The sequence below is a fragment of the Dermacentor silvarum genome, chromosome 1 (genome assembly GCF_013339745.2).
Source record: "Dermacentor silvarum isolate Dsil-2018 chromosome 1, BIME_Dsil_1.4, whole genome shotgun sequence".
In the NCBI taxonomy this organism is placed as follows: Eukaryota; Metazoa; Arthropoda; class Arachnida; order Ixodida; family Ixodidae; genus Dermacentor; species Dermacentor silvarum.
Window position 1 is genome coordinate 372,703,449 of NC_051154.1, and position 16,037 is coordinate 372,719,485.

A 16,037-nucleotide genomic window follows, 5' to 3' on the forward strand; every position below is an offset into this window, starting at 1 on the left:
TGATCATTAGTCGCTGGCTCGGGCTGGGCCTGGTCATGCCGGCACGGGCCCGGGCCGAGTCTGGGCCCGAAAATTGGGCTGGTGCAGGGTTCTAGTGAGAGTAAGCTACATATTCTGCAAACGGGGCAGTCAGTTCCTGTATTCGGAAAGGTGTTCGTATGCTATAGAGGAATTAGTAAGTACAAGAACCGACCAATTGCGAAATCGAGCACATCATTAGCGAAGGTGAGTGGCCAATTACGAATTGTTCTTACGAACAAATTTCTTTGTAATACAGTCCCACTTTCTTCCCCGCGTCATCTGTACAAGCTATTGACGGTACAAGCTATCTACAACATTGTTGAAAAACCACTTCGCAAATATCGCCTCAAATTGGGATGATTGCCGTGTGCCATGCTTCCATTTGAAGTTTCGTGTTCCATCAACTGAATCTTATTCACGCAAAATAACAACGAATGAAAAAGAACACAATTAAGGCTTTGAGATCGTCGAAAATTCACCCTGGAAAAGATACTTTGCACGTGGCTAACAGCGGGCTTACAGAAAAAAAGCACTTCTTACTTTTAAAGTTTGCTTGCAAAATAAAATAATAAGCTATATTGTCTCGAAATACACACAATATAACGCGATACCACAGATGGCAGATTTGTCATGTAAGTTTAAACTTGGTAAATGCGTTTGAGCAGGTACCTGTTATAATAATATATGTGCTTGCGGTCTTCCACTGGTCTGCAAGACTGTAAACTTCCGTATGTGTTCTCGGAAAATTTCAAGTACATTTATTCACTTTTGCCACTGTACAGCCTCCTGTATTTTTAGCTATATCGCGCGACAACACTGTAATATGGTCATACGTCGTCCTGAAGGGAACATCGCATTAGAACATCTCTTGCACAAGAGAGTGCTTGTGCCGGTCTCGCTGATTATCACCGCTTAAATGCGCTAAAATGACACGTGATGAACGCTCGCGCGATATGGCTAGAAATGCTGGAGGCTGTACTTGTTTGTACACGTTTGTGCGTGCTCATGTACCATCTTCTGTCGCTTCCTGAGCTCGTGTACAGAACTTTCTGTGTGTTCACTCTCTCTGACTGCATTAAGTGTGTTTAGGCACATCTTGTGATTGGATCTTATTTTCCATACGACGTGGAGTCTATCCGGTGCCACCTAAAGGCGCCAACACCTCCTTTAAGATACGGTCATTAATAAAGGTCAGCATAGGATACTTTGAGTGCAAAGTAGACACACTAGAAGCATTTTTATTGTGTTGTTCGTGTGGCGTAGTAGCAAGCAGATTACAGCGGGAAAAAAAATTCACAGCGGAAAAAAAATTGAGTTAATCGGACAGATCGACACATAGTGTCTTTGATTACCGTTGCGCTACTACAAGAACAAGAAAAACTATCCGCTAGGTCGGCAAGGAAGTTTCAATTCCTTCAATATTTGGTGCAGCATTCGCAGTCCTGCTACACCACACTTACGGATTTCACTGCTTTGCGTGCACGCCTATATATATATATATATATATATATATATATATCATCAGAAGCCAATAAACATAGCCACCAAGGACAACATAGGAGAAATTACTTGTTATTTGCAAGTAATTTTTCCTACGTTGTCCTTGGTGGCAACGTTTGTAGTTATCTTCTCATGATATGATTAATAAAACTCGAGCCCCTCGGTTCCCATTCTTCTAGTATATATATATATATATATATACAGTAGATGCTGCGACGCACAACGACGCACGTGTCGATATTGCGCTCGATGTTACAGAGGCGCTTGCTGCTACACGCTTTTGCCATAGCTAGAACCCGACGCGCCATCACATATCCGTGCTGGCTACAGCAATAAATTTTCATCTCCCTTCTTTGTGGCACGAGCGCAGTATTTTCTGAGTAAGCCTCTTTCTTCGGCGTCAAATTGAAGAGGTAAAGAGAGATTCCTCTCCTAGAGTACGCAAAACGGCGCGCGTTATTCCAGTCGCGTCACTCAAGGAGAAGCCGCATCCTCACCGACCCGAAAAAACCTCGAAGAAAGGGGCCGTGTGCACAAGAAGCGCCAGCCTGGCGCTTCCCCGCGGACGTGCTTGGAAATTGACGAAGTTCACGCGTGCTTACGCACAGTCGAGCGATGCTTTCACGGCGTAAGGAAAAAATGCCGGGCGGTATATGCTGTTCCCAAGCAAGAGATGCGATAGTAAAACAGCGACATCCCTCACTCCTTTTTTCATTTCCAATTTCTTTCGGCGTGACAAGCTGCGTTCATGGCATACGACACGCATCTAGGTAGTTCTGACCCATTGGTAAGCTCTCAGGTAGTTCCAACATAATTGTCTTTTAGTTGGTCTCCCTCGAGGCGTAGCTTTCGGCGAAATGAAAAAAAAAAAAACACTCGTGTACTTGGAACCCCAGGTGGCTGAAATTAATTCCGATTCCCTCACCACGGTACGCCTAATAATCGGGAAGTGGCATTGGCTCGTAGAATCCGCAGTCGTAGCGTAGTCGCAGTCGTAGCGTAGTCGCAGTCGTAGCGTAGTCGTAGCGTAGCTTCGGACCAACGATGACGTTCACTGTTTGCATGTACCAATGGGCCATATATCGTGAACTTTCTGTTGTTCTTTGACACTTTCCTTTAAAACAAACACTGACAGTAATCGGCACCAAGCGGTAGAGAACGAAGCAGTGTGCGCACATTGTAATAACTTGAGTTGTTAGTGACGCAAGGAAAAGAAGCACTAGTGGGTGAACGTGCATTGCAATAAGTGTGCGCTTGCCGCCACGACTGCAACAGTCAGTAGAATATTTAATGACATAGTGAAACTCTAAATGCTATAGTATCAGTCACACCTGTGGGTGAAGTTAGACTTCAGCGAAAAGACGCTTCCACACTAACGCTAAGGGGGATATCGATCGCTCAGCTGGCAATTATGTTTACAGTGTCGGCAACAATGCCACTAATGAGAAGAGTAAGAACAAAAATTGATGAAAGCAAAGCGTGCAAAAAAAAAAACGCTCATGTACACCCGTGAGCAAAAGTATACGGACCACAGGGTCGCCGAAAAAACTGAATTTCTTCGTAATTAACATGCATAAGCTGAAATTTACGAGTACACTGGAAAGTTCGCAATGCCAAGTTTGAACTGCAGTCCTCAATTTCAAGTTGCATTCGCAGGCAGTTGAAAAAATCTGCTTTATCGCGCAATCCCTGGTCCGTATACTTTTGCTCACGGGTGTACGTATTATATTTAGGGGCATGTTAAAGAACCCTAGCTGGGCAAAATTATGCCGGCAGTCCCCCACGACGGCGTGCCTCAAAATCAGATAGTGGTTTTGGCAGATGAAACACTAAAATTTAATTAAGGCGCTGAAGCGCTGCTGCGAATATTTACTCAAACCGATACCTCGGATAAACAGTGGAAGACTTACTGCGTATAATATTGATCCACCTGTCACGTCACTTCTTCATGATATAGACAGAACTTGAGCGTATTTTCCTTCATTTTTTTTTATTACCGCATGCTGAACCGCCATGACGTGAACGAACGGAAGTGTTTGGTCTCATGGCTGATGCTAGTTCCAGACAACACAGACAATCATCCTCTTGTCGTTTACGGAAGACCCACTCGTCAAACTGCTGTTGCGCCGGCGTCAAGGAGTGGCAGCCCTATCCTGGCACGATGACGTTTTAGGAGAATATTTTGAAGGACGAAAAGGCTCACGTCAAATGGCACTTAGTCGTATAACTAAAAGTCAATCGCCCGACTGGCTCGTAGCACAATCTGTGAATATAAAATCGTGTCTCAAATTCCGGTTCCAAATTTATCTTTACGGGCTGTAAACTATTCGACATTCAGAATATTTAAAAATTTTAAAGTTTGTAATTGTTCAATATTTGTGTCACCTGGAGAGTACTTACCGATACCAAAATGTCAAAGTGGGCTCATGAGCAGGGCTTATGAGAGAACCACAATCGCATGAATATGATATCTTCATCGCGGATTTAGTGTGAGCCGAAATTTTCCCACTATAGCGAGATATCTTTAATTGTGACACAACTTGACGCTCGCTCCAAGTCGTTGAAATAATGCGTAAAAGAGTTAACCAATGTATTACATGTCACGAAAGTACCTCGGCTACGATCTGGGCCTGTAATGAAAAAAAAACTATTGCGCTAAAATTGTTCTTAAGAGATAATTTCGGCCAATCCTGATGCTTGACATATTATTAGCGTAGGCGACCGACGAATGGCTATCTGGCTCAACATCACTCACGAAACAAAAGCTTTGTGATCTCGGCCCATAATTTTTATCAACACAAGCTTTTGGAAACGTGAAGGACTTTAAACTGTTAATTCAGGGCCAGCCATGATCGATGATTTTCATTGGCATCCCCTATGAAACGGGGCAACGACAAATGGTCACCTAGCCTGCTTGAGCCTACGTCCCCGCCTTCTCCACCCTATTTCTCTCTCTCTCTCTCTCTTTACTACATTTATTGTAGTATAGAATTTTGTCCATCTCCACTTAGTGCTTTCTTCCTCTTCTTAAAACTGCTATCTCTATGTTGTGCAGTTATTCATGCCTGTAATGACACAAGCTTTATGAATCTCATCCCTGCTTTTTCTCCTCCAATGCTCCAAACGTCTCTTGCTTATCTCGACTGCTTGTGGAAGGTGGACGATCCCTACGGTTCTTGTTGGGTAATTATCTTGGCATTCCATTACATTGTTGTGAGTCTTCCCGGATTTATTCTGAAGCTGTACGCAATAGAAGTACAATCACACCGCGAAAGTGCAACTGGGACAATCCTGACGGAACGGCGTTCTATTCGTTTGCGAATATCCTGAGGCAATTTTTCACGTATATATACGGGGCGCCGGTGCGTGCCACAGATGAGCATTATCAGCGAAGGTGGGTTAAGTGCGAGTATTTGCGTGACATAGAATCAGAGAGAGAGAAAAGAAAAGAAGGAGAGTATAAACACACAATCATGGTCGCGAAACAAGCAGCTCACAGCGCATGTTCAATGTTTATGCAAATATCTGGGCATGCGTAGAGGGATGTTTACACGACAGTCTCGTCCGCTTTTGCGTCAGTACCTATATACGTATTACCTTCGCGTCTTAACCCATCCAGACTGCCAGTTTGATTTTATAATTTTCTTTTCTTTCTTTACTTTGTGTATGTACTAACCGAGACTAACTGCTTAGACATGCAGAAATACAACTTGGCTGTTACTTTGTCCTGAAAAAAAAAAACGCGAATTTTTCATACCAGAAACGAATGACTTTACTAAGTGTAAATAAAGCAGTTGGAAAGTTTTGTTTAATGTTTCAGTTCACGCACAGACAGCAAAGAAGCGCGTGGAAGGCATAAGGGAATCAATACAAGTGGGACTGCAGGGTAAATCTCCTTTAAGCCAAACCGTGTTTTCCTTCCGCCACCCTTCCGCGATATTTGTTTCCACCCCATCGAAGCTTTGAAGAGAACAGCGCCCCCCAGTGCGCACATGGAAACGCCGGCAGCATCCGCGCTTAGACCGCTTAGAGGCGGCGATGTTTTCCCAATCTCTGGCCGAAGACGCAGAAACCCTATTGCAGCCGCTCTGATCCCCCGTCGGTCTGAGCGCAGTACTCTAAACAAGATCCCCAGCGCGAGCTGGCCCGATGCGTATTTTCCCACTAAGCGAGCGGCGCCGGGGTTGGCGAGCCACTGAGAAATCTCAGCGGACAAGCCAGCCGGCTTCACAGCCCTGGAGCGCATGTGCAGTGGCTCTGCGCGTACGTGCTTTTGTGGGTGTGTTGCGTTATTAATGTAGCCACTGCCTGTGTCAATTTTTCTTCCTTATTCCGTGCGAGATCCGTTCCTACCAAGCGCTCCTGCATATAGTATATAGTGTATATCATGTCAGGCACACCCACACTGACGTGCGTCTATATATTGCTTGATACTCGCGCATGCGCCAGTCAACATGCACACCAGCGAGCCACCGTCCACGCCTGTGGTCGCCATGCATGTCTTGCACCGGAGCGCCTTATTGTTCCCGGCGTAATCCGGAATCGCATTTCGTTTGATTCGTTCCTTTCGCGGAACACTGCCGCGAGCTTGTTCGCGGGAGAGTAGGGTTCGACGTTCTGCTTTTGACAGATTTGCGTGGCCCCTGCAGAAACACGCCGCGCGTACACGACAGGGCTCGCATACACGCAGAGGCCGCCACGCCGCCTTTGCAACGGGAACGACCGCCTGCGCTTATAATTAAGGCACCGCCGCCCGAGGCTTAATGCGTGTGCCGCACTCACGCCCCCCCCCCCCCCCCCCTGTTTTTTTTTTTTTTTTTTAATCTTACACCGACCGTTTCTGCTGCGCCTCGTCTCCGTCTTTCTGTTTCTCCGTCTCTGTCGCCCCTGTCACGCATCACCGCACGCGCGTTTCTAATAGCATATCTCTGCGTCGTACCTTTCCGTTGCCCGATTCCAGCGTGCTTCGCCTTCCTCTTTATGCGAACGTCAGATCCTCTGCGCCAGGCGCCATAATTTGTGTCTGACACTGCGCGCTTGCTTCGCTCTACTCCCAGCGTAACGAGACAGGATGAGGAATGCAGTTTCGCTTCGGGCTCTGTTGTGTACGTACGCGCCGACAATGCCGAAAGTAATGGTGAAACTTAGCCTCAGCTGCCCTTCGCTAGATGCAATGGGTAACAAATGCAATATCTTCCGGGAAGTAGATTGCCATTTCTTAAACACGTTAAGTTGTAGTGGATAGTTAAGCGCGTCAACCAACCAGATTAACTTTCTCGTGTGGTAAAGTCTGATATGGCGCGGAGCTGTCGACGTTTCAGCAAAGTGTACTTGCATACTGCCATGTATACGTGTACTATGTGCGCATATTGATAACAATTACAGACTGTCTGGCCCCAAGCGCTATGTCAACGGACGTTTTCTTTTGCGCTTTGTAACATTGATATATCTGTCATCATCATCATCAGCCTATATTTATGTCCACTGCAGGACGAAGGCCTCTCCCTGCGATCTCCAATTACCCCTGTCTTGCGCTAGCGTATTCCAACTTGCGCCTGCGAATTTCCTAACCTCATCATCCCACCTGACTTTCTGCCGTCCTCGACTGCGCTTCCCTTCTCTTGGTATTCATTCTGTAACCCTAATGGTCCACCGGTTATCCATCCTACGCATTACATGGCCTGCCCAGCTCCATTTCTTCCGCTTAATGTCAACTAGAATATCGTCTACCCCCGTTTGTTCTCTGATCCACACCGCTCTCTTCCTGTCTCTTAACGTTACTCGTAAGATTTTTCGTTCCATCGCTCTTTGTGCGGTCCTTAACTTGTTCTCGAGCTTCTTTGTTAACCTCCAAGTTTCTGCCCCATATGTTAGCACCGTTAGAATGCAATGATTGTACACTTTTCTTTTCAACGACAGTGGTAAGCTCCCAGTCAGGATTTGGCAATGCCTGCCGTATGCACTCCAACCCAATTTTATTCTTCTGTAAATTTCTTTCTCATGATCAGGGTCCCCTGTGAGTAATTGACCTAGATAAACATATTCCTTTACAGACTCTAGAGGCTGACTGGCGATCCTGAATTCTTGTTCCCTTGCCAGGCTATTGAACATTATCTTTGTCTTCTGCATATTCATCTTCAACCCAATTCTTGATATATCTGTACAGGCTAGCAAACCGTATACTCGCGCCTCGTCTACCCTCCTTGCCTTTCCTCTCTCGCCCTCTTTCTACATCTTTGGGCTGCCATATAGTTGGTTGGCAGGATTACTTCTCCTTTAAAAAAATTCAGTGCCAATCCGCTCCACAAAGGTGGATGACCAGCGAAGCTGTGTATGTGGTGATTGACCGTTGCTGCGGTGAAATGTTCCAAGTTTGCGGGATCGGGGCCGCGTGGACGGTTCGCATTTCTTTTCGTCTCGCGCGGTCCTGGCGGGCAGCACGCTTACGCTTGGCGTCCGCGGCCCGCTCATCGTCGGTGGTCTCCTTCCGGAGCCGCCGCGCCCATTCCCTTTTCTGCTCACGCCGTCGTTCTTGGTAGGCACCCTGTTCTTCTTCAGACCGTACAACACGCGGCCTACGCATTTCACAGTCAGAGCACAACTGAGGAAAGCAGCTTACGTAGAGTATGACGTCAGGAGACAGAAGACACTCAGATTGGTAGGCACTAGTTTGAATACGCGGGATGTCTTCTTATTTCTGGGTTTTATGTGCCAAAACCAGTTCTGATTATGAGACACGCGGTAGTGGAGGGCTCCGGATTAATTTTGACCACCTGGGGTTCTTTAACGTGCACTACAACACAAGCATACGGGCGTTTTTCCATTTCGCCTCCATGGAAATGCGGCCGCCGCGGCCGGGATCCGGTCCCGCGATCTCGTGCTCAGCAGCGCAACGCCTTAGCTGACTGAGCCGCAGCGGCGGGTTACGCGGGAGGGCGTACACGTGTATGTTGACATAGAACGTAGACATAGCCGACGCGGGTTAAAGTGTAGAATCTGTTTTTATCAGCTTAATATCTGATACGGGTTGTATTTGGACCCAAGATACTAAACTTATTTTTGCAAATTAGCGGAGTGCTTTAAATTCGCCTCCGCCGCGAGTGGGCCCGGAATTGCACCATCGTCGGGATCGGCCCATGGCGTTTAGTCTACGGACATCGATCCGCTGGAAACTTGGCATATACAGCTTCACTGTAAAATAGGCATATTCTGGGCAATGTGGCCACAAGTACCCTTGCCCCCATTTACTTCAACAACAGTGGAAAAGCTCGAAATTCTGTATATATATATGTATATATATATATATATATATATATATATATATATACTTCATTCGTTAGCTCGCCCTGGCCGTTGCGCCGACGGCCATCATCGCCATGCCTCCTCCTCGTCTTGGGTTTCATCCTCTCCATCAACCTGCTTTAAGAACTGTAGAATCATGACGAAGCGAGCGAGTTGCAATGGATTCATTGTAAGCGGCGCGCCAGCGGACGACAACGACAGTAGGAAAGAACACAAGACGAGCGCCTGTCTATGAGCTGAAACGTTAACAAAAAGGAGCGTGTTAAAAACACTTCTTGATTTAAATTGAATCCACTAGATTTGTGTTAAGGCTGCCCCTGTTTAGCATGTATTTCTGAATAAGCTTTCAAACTAGAGACAGCGAACATTCTGTGTTCTTTTTCTCAGTCGTCTTCGTGTGTTTGCGCAAACCCCTTACGATGCTAGTTTGAGAACGTCGCTCGCTATATGGCGAAGAAATTCGCCGTACGGCGAGTTTATAAGCCAAAAAGAAAAGAGAAATTTGCCCGCCACCAACGCCAGCGGGATTCGAAGACACGCCCCGTCAGTAATGCGCAGTTGAGAGCTGGCCGCCTTAACCTCTGCACAATCGCTCAGCGTTGGCACTTGGTATTTTGGGGGGCCGTTAGCCCCCTCACAGACAAGAAAAATGGTGGCTTCTGCGCGCCTGTTTTCGAGGCCACAAACAGGAAACGCGCGCAGACGTAGACGTTGTGTGCGTCGTGAAACAGGCTTAAACATAACGTAGACTCTGAGAATGTTTTTTTCCTGTGTACGCGTTTGGAACTATTTCGAAATACATATGCACAAGCAACTGCTCTTCGAAGCCACTGCGACAATACTTGAGCGGAGGAGTGCTGTTTGCATCACCTTTAGAACAGATGGCGGCGTTCACTGTGAGAGCCTTGTTGCTGTCGCATTAAAGCAGTTCGTAGCAGGAGGAATTGCTGACGCTTGCGGACATTTATTTTTAGAGCGCAGGGCAGGTATTTTGCAGCGATGCCATTCCGTTAATAATGCCGTTTCGCGCTTATCACGCTTTGTCAGTGGTCAGAGCGACGGTCCGCTCGCGTTATCAACGGGATCAGCCGGCCGTGAGCGGTGGATGATAAGACTAGTATAGAATAAGTCATAAGACATCGCTACAAAATTGCGGCCCAGATCTTAGGCGCCCGTTGCTACGTTCAGCGTCGGCGTCCCTCGGCGTAACCGAGCGAACGAGCACAGCGAATGATGAAAGAGTGGACGCGGAGCACAGCGGCGGATGAAAGACATCGATAGCGAAGGGAGTGTGAGGAGGACAGCGGAGGAGGGTGCAGCAAAATCATGAGCAGGAAAGCGGAGGAGGAGAGTATGGGGAAAGGGTGAGGAGGAGAGAGAGAATAATCATCTTTATTATGTAAATGCAGCTTTGGGGAGGCGTCCTCATTCCAGAATGCATTGAGCTCGGGGCGCGTCCTGGGCCCTCGCAATCAGCCGTTGCTGATCTTCGAGGTCGGAGCTGGCCAAGGCTCTCTCCCAAAGCTCGTTGGTGTGGTAAGGGTTCGGAGGATTGAGTGGTGCCTCTCTGCAACCCCCTACTATGTGCCTGAGGGACCCGGGCTCTGCGCAGAAGCGGCATTGCGGAGAGAATAGTGTACGGGCTATGAGGTGATTTCTGGTTGGGTGGGGGAATGTATTAACCTGTAGAGCTCGGAGGAATCGCTCCTGCTCTCTAGGTAGTGACTTGTGTGGGGGTGCATATGTTCTGCGGGTTAGCTTGTAGTGTTGTGTGATGTCTTGGTACGAGACTAGAGGGTGTATGCGCTCAGGTTCAGATTCCTCGGCGTCGGCTCTGTGGGTGAAATCTCGAGCCACGTGGTTGTCGACCTCGTTGCCGGGAATGCCGTGTTGAGCTGGCGCCCAGATCATCATGACTGATCTGGTTGGCGGCTTTTGATTAATGTGAGCGTAGTGGCGTGAATTATGCCGCTAACGAAGTTGCGGCACGCCTGCTGGGAGTCGGCCACTATGACTTCAACCTCTGTTTGGGAGAGCGCGAGGGCTATGGCCGCTTCCTCGGCTTGGAAGGGATTGTATCGGGTGAGCGAAATGCTGCTCCGATGTTCTTTGTTGACGATTACGGTGGCTGTTGTGGCTGCGCGTCTGGGGTAAGACTCCGCATCCGTGTAGGCTCTCGAGGGTAAAGACCCTTATTGCTTGTGTACGGCCCGGGCCCGGGCCTCCCTTCGCTGTACGTGGTGCACTGGTTGCATGTTGCGAGGTAGAGGAGGTACGGTGATGTTGCTCTGGTTGGCATGGGGTAAGCTAACAGTCTGAGGCGGCGGATGGCTGAGAGGAGCAGAGAGCCCCAGGCGTAAAAGGATGGACCTCCCAGCTTCCGTAACCGCCAACCTTGTTCGCTGGCTGGATAAATGTGCCTCGATCAGCATCCTCGGCCGTGTTGTGCACTCCTAGTCGTAGTAGGCGTTCTATGGACGTACTGATCGGCAGGCCCATCGCCTGCTTATATGCCTTTGTGATCATTGTGTTGATTTTCGTGAATTCCGTCGCGTTGAGTAGTGCGTATGGAATAGCCTAAGTTATTCGAGACACGACGAAGGCTTGGACAAGCCGAAGCGTGTCCGCCTCCCCCATGCCTCTTGTCTTGGTTGTTATTCGCCGGATCATGTGGGTAACTTGGGCTGCTGTATTCTTAAGCTTGTTAATATTGTGTTGTTGCGATCCGAGTGGAAAACCATTCCCAATATCTTTACGCTCTGAGACGGAACGATGGTGTGTCCTTGCAGTTGTATGTTGATAGTGGGCGAGTTGGATGCGTGCTTCTTTCGCGGTGAGACCAGAAGTAGCTCCGACTTTTGGGGGGCACAGCTGAGGCCGCATGACTTAGCATAGTCGCTCACCTCTTCTGCCGCTTCCTGCAAGCGGCTCTCCATTGCCCCGATGGACCCTGTGGACGAACAGATGGTATTGTCGTCGGTATATAGGCCATGCGGGATCCCCGGGATGTTATCGAGGAGCGGCGGAAGGCCTATTGGGGCGATATTGAAAAGGAGAGGGGATAACACTGCGCCCTGTGGTGGGTGAGGAGGAAAGCGGAGTGCCGCGCGAGACGTGCTCAACGGCGGCGACCACGCATGTGGCGAGCGCGTCCACTGATATCATACATGAAAACGAAGCGCTTGCGTGGGCTTCGGAGCGACTGCACATGCGCTACTTCGCCTGCGACGCCGCCGCTAGAGAATGCGCTCCGCGCGAGCCACGCGTTCCCGTGTTCATGCTTTCTTTCTGAACGAAGAACGACGCAACAGGGGAAAATGCTTTGTCTTCCGCTGCTGCTAAACTATCTGCCCGAGCAGAGGCTCAGCTCCACCACCGAGTGGACCCTGTTGTTCAGAATCAAATTCTATACCACAATACATTGCGAATTTAAAACACCTAACAGCTGAGCTCAAAATTCGCATGATGAAGTATCGTAATCGTCAGTGGATGCTTTTCTTTTTATTTTAGAGTTTTCTTCTCGCATCTCTGTATCTCTTGTTTGCTTCGCTACCTCTAATCTCATGCGGATATGATCGCCGTGCCAATTATCATAAGGTATTTAAAAAGGTCATCCGAATTCTGAATTTGAAGCGTCCATTTAGGTGGAATGTTCTGTGTTGCCTAACCTGAATAAGATCAAGGGAGAGATAACCAATGGGGTCCCGATCGATCGCACGCATAACATAACCACTCTTTAAGTGCGCACGGCGAGATTAGGCCCGAAACAGGCTGCCTTACAGTCGCAAGCATGGAGCTTTGGCCGCCGTCATTCCCCAAACTTGAGAGTCTGCGATTCCCTGCTGGCAGTAAGTCGCGGCGAGTATCGCAGGAACCGGTGTTCTCAAATAGGGCGGTTGCCCAATAGTGACTGCATATTCATGTGATGACATGCAGTCCTTGTGGAGATTGGGGATCGACTCCACGTGGTGGGGTGGCTCACTGGATATCAATAAGGAATTAGCTTGCCCATGCATCATCCTAGGCGGATGGCTCACGCGGAGACTTCGGTTCATTGTACCTAGCTCCGTTTCATACATGAGGTGCGACGCTGTAGAAGCTACGCAAGAAGTACGGTCCCCAAAATTTATCACTCCGCGCGTTCCGTCTACGCTTCGCTGCGCGCCATCGGTGTTTGCTCGAGCGAGCATTCACATGAGGCTCAATTGAGGATGAGCATTGTGATTATAATGTTTGTTTTCATGTTCTTATTTTTCGCCTATTATGATGCCTTGTAATTCCACGGTCACTTCGCTATTTACCGCACATTTGCATCATATCATTTTTTCTGTATTTGTCACCATATGTTATGCTATATTTCACCACGTAAAGCCCCCCCCCCCCCTCCCCAACCCTTACACTATGCTCCGTAGAGGAGCCTGTAAGGTACTGTGAATAATAAATAAATGCGCAGCCATAGAAACGCCACATAGATTGTGCACTATAATAAAGCGTTAAAAAAGTAGCATGGCTGGGAATGTCGCGCGCTCCGGAATGCGCCATTTGTATGTACACAAAACTTAAATGCTGGGGTATGCAACGTCCCCAAAAATGCGCGTCGTCTTATGAGGGCTACGGAGTGATTTCAACCGCCTGGAGGTCTCTAACGCGCACCCAAAGCATGACACACGACCGCCTTCGCCTTCTTCCCGCATCGGAATGCGGACCCGTCGAGGCCGGGATTCAAACCCGCCACCAGGGGCTCAATGCTCAACGCCATAGCCAAGTGTATTTCCTCTTCCCCCCCGAACAGCTACATTGTGTCGCCCTCCTCCTGTCCATTATTTACCTACTTATGCACCATACCTGTTGGGTACGGTAGCTAAAACAATGGTGGCGCTACGAGATCACATGGGATTAGACATTTTCAGCTGAGTGTTGATTACGCTCCGCTCCACTCACATTTCACGCGCACTGGTGACTGCATGACGTGCATGAAAAGCACGTCTCCCAGAGACGCCAGCTAGGCGCTGTAAAACGACAAAGCTTGGCTTGGCTGTAAAACGACAAAGAAACAAAGTAGTCGCACCCTCAAGATGCGGCCAATCGGCTTCGTAGCCGAGCGTTGGCAGCGTTTTACGTTCCGCTGCCGGTATGAGCGTTGTGCGCACGAGCAGTTAGCGGTCCCGTTCCCGGCGTATCAAAATTATTTGGATACACCGGTCTGAGCGGCTCGGACCGCGAACCCTCTGCTACAAATCTCTATTGTTGCGCGAAACAAAAATGCTTCAGACCTTCAGAGAATTGTCTACTAATGCGTAAGTACTCTTTGGCTCGGCTGTTACTACGCTTTTGCTTACTTGCTTTTCCTAGCTTATGCACGTCTATCCATCGCTTTCCCGATGCCAAAGAATGCTTACGCATTAGTAGAAAATTCTCAGAATTTCTGTCGAATTTTTGTTGCTAATCATGTCTATCCTGCTTAGACCATACCATAACGTTCCAAACACAATTAAATTCCCCACAATCACGGGATTACAATCTTCTTATACTGCTGTGTTATGTACAACTTTATTTTAGCGAATTAGACAACGCGCATTTCTTCTGTGGAGGCCGGCAACCTGGTTATCATCCGCTTTGAATGTCTAGGGGTTCCTGTGTCGCCGTAGCTGCTTGTTGATGTTATTGTTGTTCTTGACCTGAGTAGTTGTGACAACGGTTTATCTTTGTCAACTTTCTTCATCTTCTGTGCTGGTTAGATTACACAGCATTTCCTTTTTATTTATTTCATTTTATTTCATTTTTATGTTACGGCTCGAGCGCGGGGACAGCACCATATTTTTAAGGCTACCAATCATCTACCATTACACTATTATCATATCTACCAATCAGCTGTTCTATCATTTTTTTTATACTCAGCAATCAGAAAGCAGGTTTCTTTGCACGCACACCAGTAATACGGGAAAGTAAGCTTTCAAGGGAGCATGACGAAAACGGTTATCTCTCTCATCTTTTATTTTATTGTGATAGGCAATACATAGGCACTCCAGGTACATTAGACAGTTTTAGTTTAGCGTGGTTACCGGAATAGCGGGCGTACAGGAATAGCGGGATCGAAGTGCGCATGTGCAGAACGCTAACCAACCCATACCGTTTACCGTGCGCACGCTATTTCTCAGAGTTAACGTTACCGTGTTAGCGTGGTGTACGTAGTGTACGTAAAACATGGCGGCGGTCCCGGTCGCCCGCTTCGAACTGAATTTGGCGTTGTTTTTGTAGAATTCACTTCGTTCGTAGCAAATGACTGCGTAAACGGCTTTTGCTTAGTCTCATGCCTCTTCGCCGAGAGAGTGTTATGGCTAATCTTGAGGAATTTTCGAGATCGCTTCTCGTTTCGAACGCGCCTAAGCCTAACGAAAGAAATTTTTTCTCAGATGCGAGCGCCATCTATCGCTAAAGTGGGGAGATAGGCGCGACGACAGCATATGGCCTCTGAGATGGGAGGATTTCGGAGGCTATGGTAGACAGCTTGTACTGCTTGTCTGTTTCGTTGCAGATCGACGGACATGTGAAGTAAAAATACAACGCGCTCCTGGCTTCCATTGCGCTGCCTATCGCACTTTCCGGACGCACACACACATAGAATTAGGTGCCCTGTGTATGCGAAATTCAAAGCGTAATGGAATAGAGTCCCGCACGTAAACTACGCTATCACGCTATACTAAAACTCTCTTTCTGCAAAGTTCGTTTGCGGAACGGTAACGCTATTTCCCGTAACCCCGCTATTACGCTAACGCTAAACTAAAACTGTCTATTGTTGCGGTCGGCGTCGCCGTCGGCGTGATCGTCACCGTTATGTTCCGTGCAAAGTCCAAGGACGATAACACCGTCGCCGCGCACCGTATGCTGTATGTGTGAGTGAAAGCGTGCGAGGGACGTCGACGATTGCGGCTCAATCTCGCACGCGCAAGAGAGGAAATCGGGCAGGCAAGGAATCGTGCTGTCTTCCGCCGCGCGGAAAACTGCGGGAAGAGGGGAGAGAGGGCAGCAACTGCGTATTGCGCGACCGCGAGCGATGGGAGCCGATGATCGCGGCTCAATCTAGCACGCGTACGGGAGGAAAGCGGGAAGGCAGCGCGAGAGGGAGGGGGGGAGCGTCGTTGTACTCGGGCAGCAATTGTGTACTTTGCGCGGCCACTCGCGGTGGCACGCCCTATCTTGAAAGCGATCTGCAG

General features: G+C 48.3%; 1 protein-coding gene and 1 pseudogene across 1 annotated transcript in view; one reads left to right on the plus strand and one right to left on the minus strand.

Annotated features, from left to right (window-relative positions):
- LOC119445576 (cGMP-dependent protein kinase 1) overlaps positions 1-16,037 on the minus strand; it is a 697,240-nt gene that overhangs the window by 257,799 nt on the left and 423,404 nt on the right. The window lies entirely within an intron of this gene.
- On the plus strand, positions 8,490-8,664 carry LOC119437866 (U2 spliceosomal RNA; annotated as a pseudogene).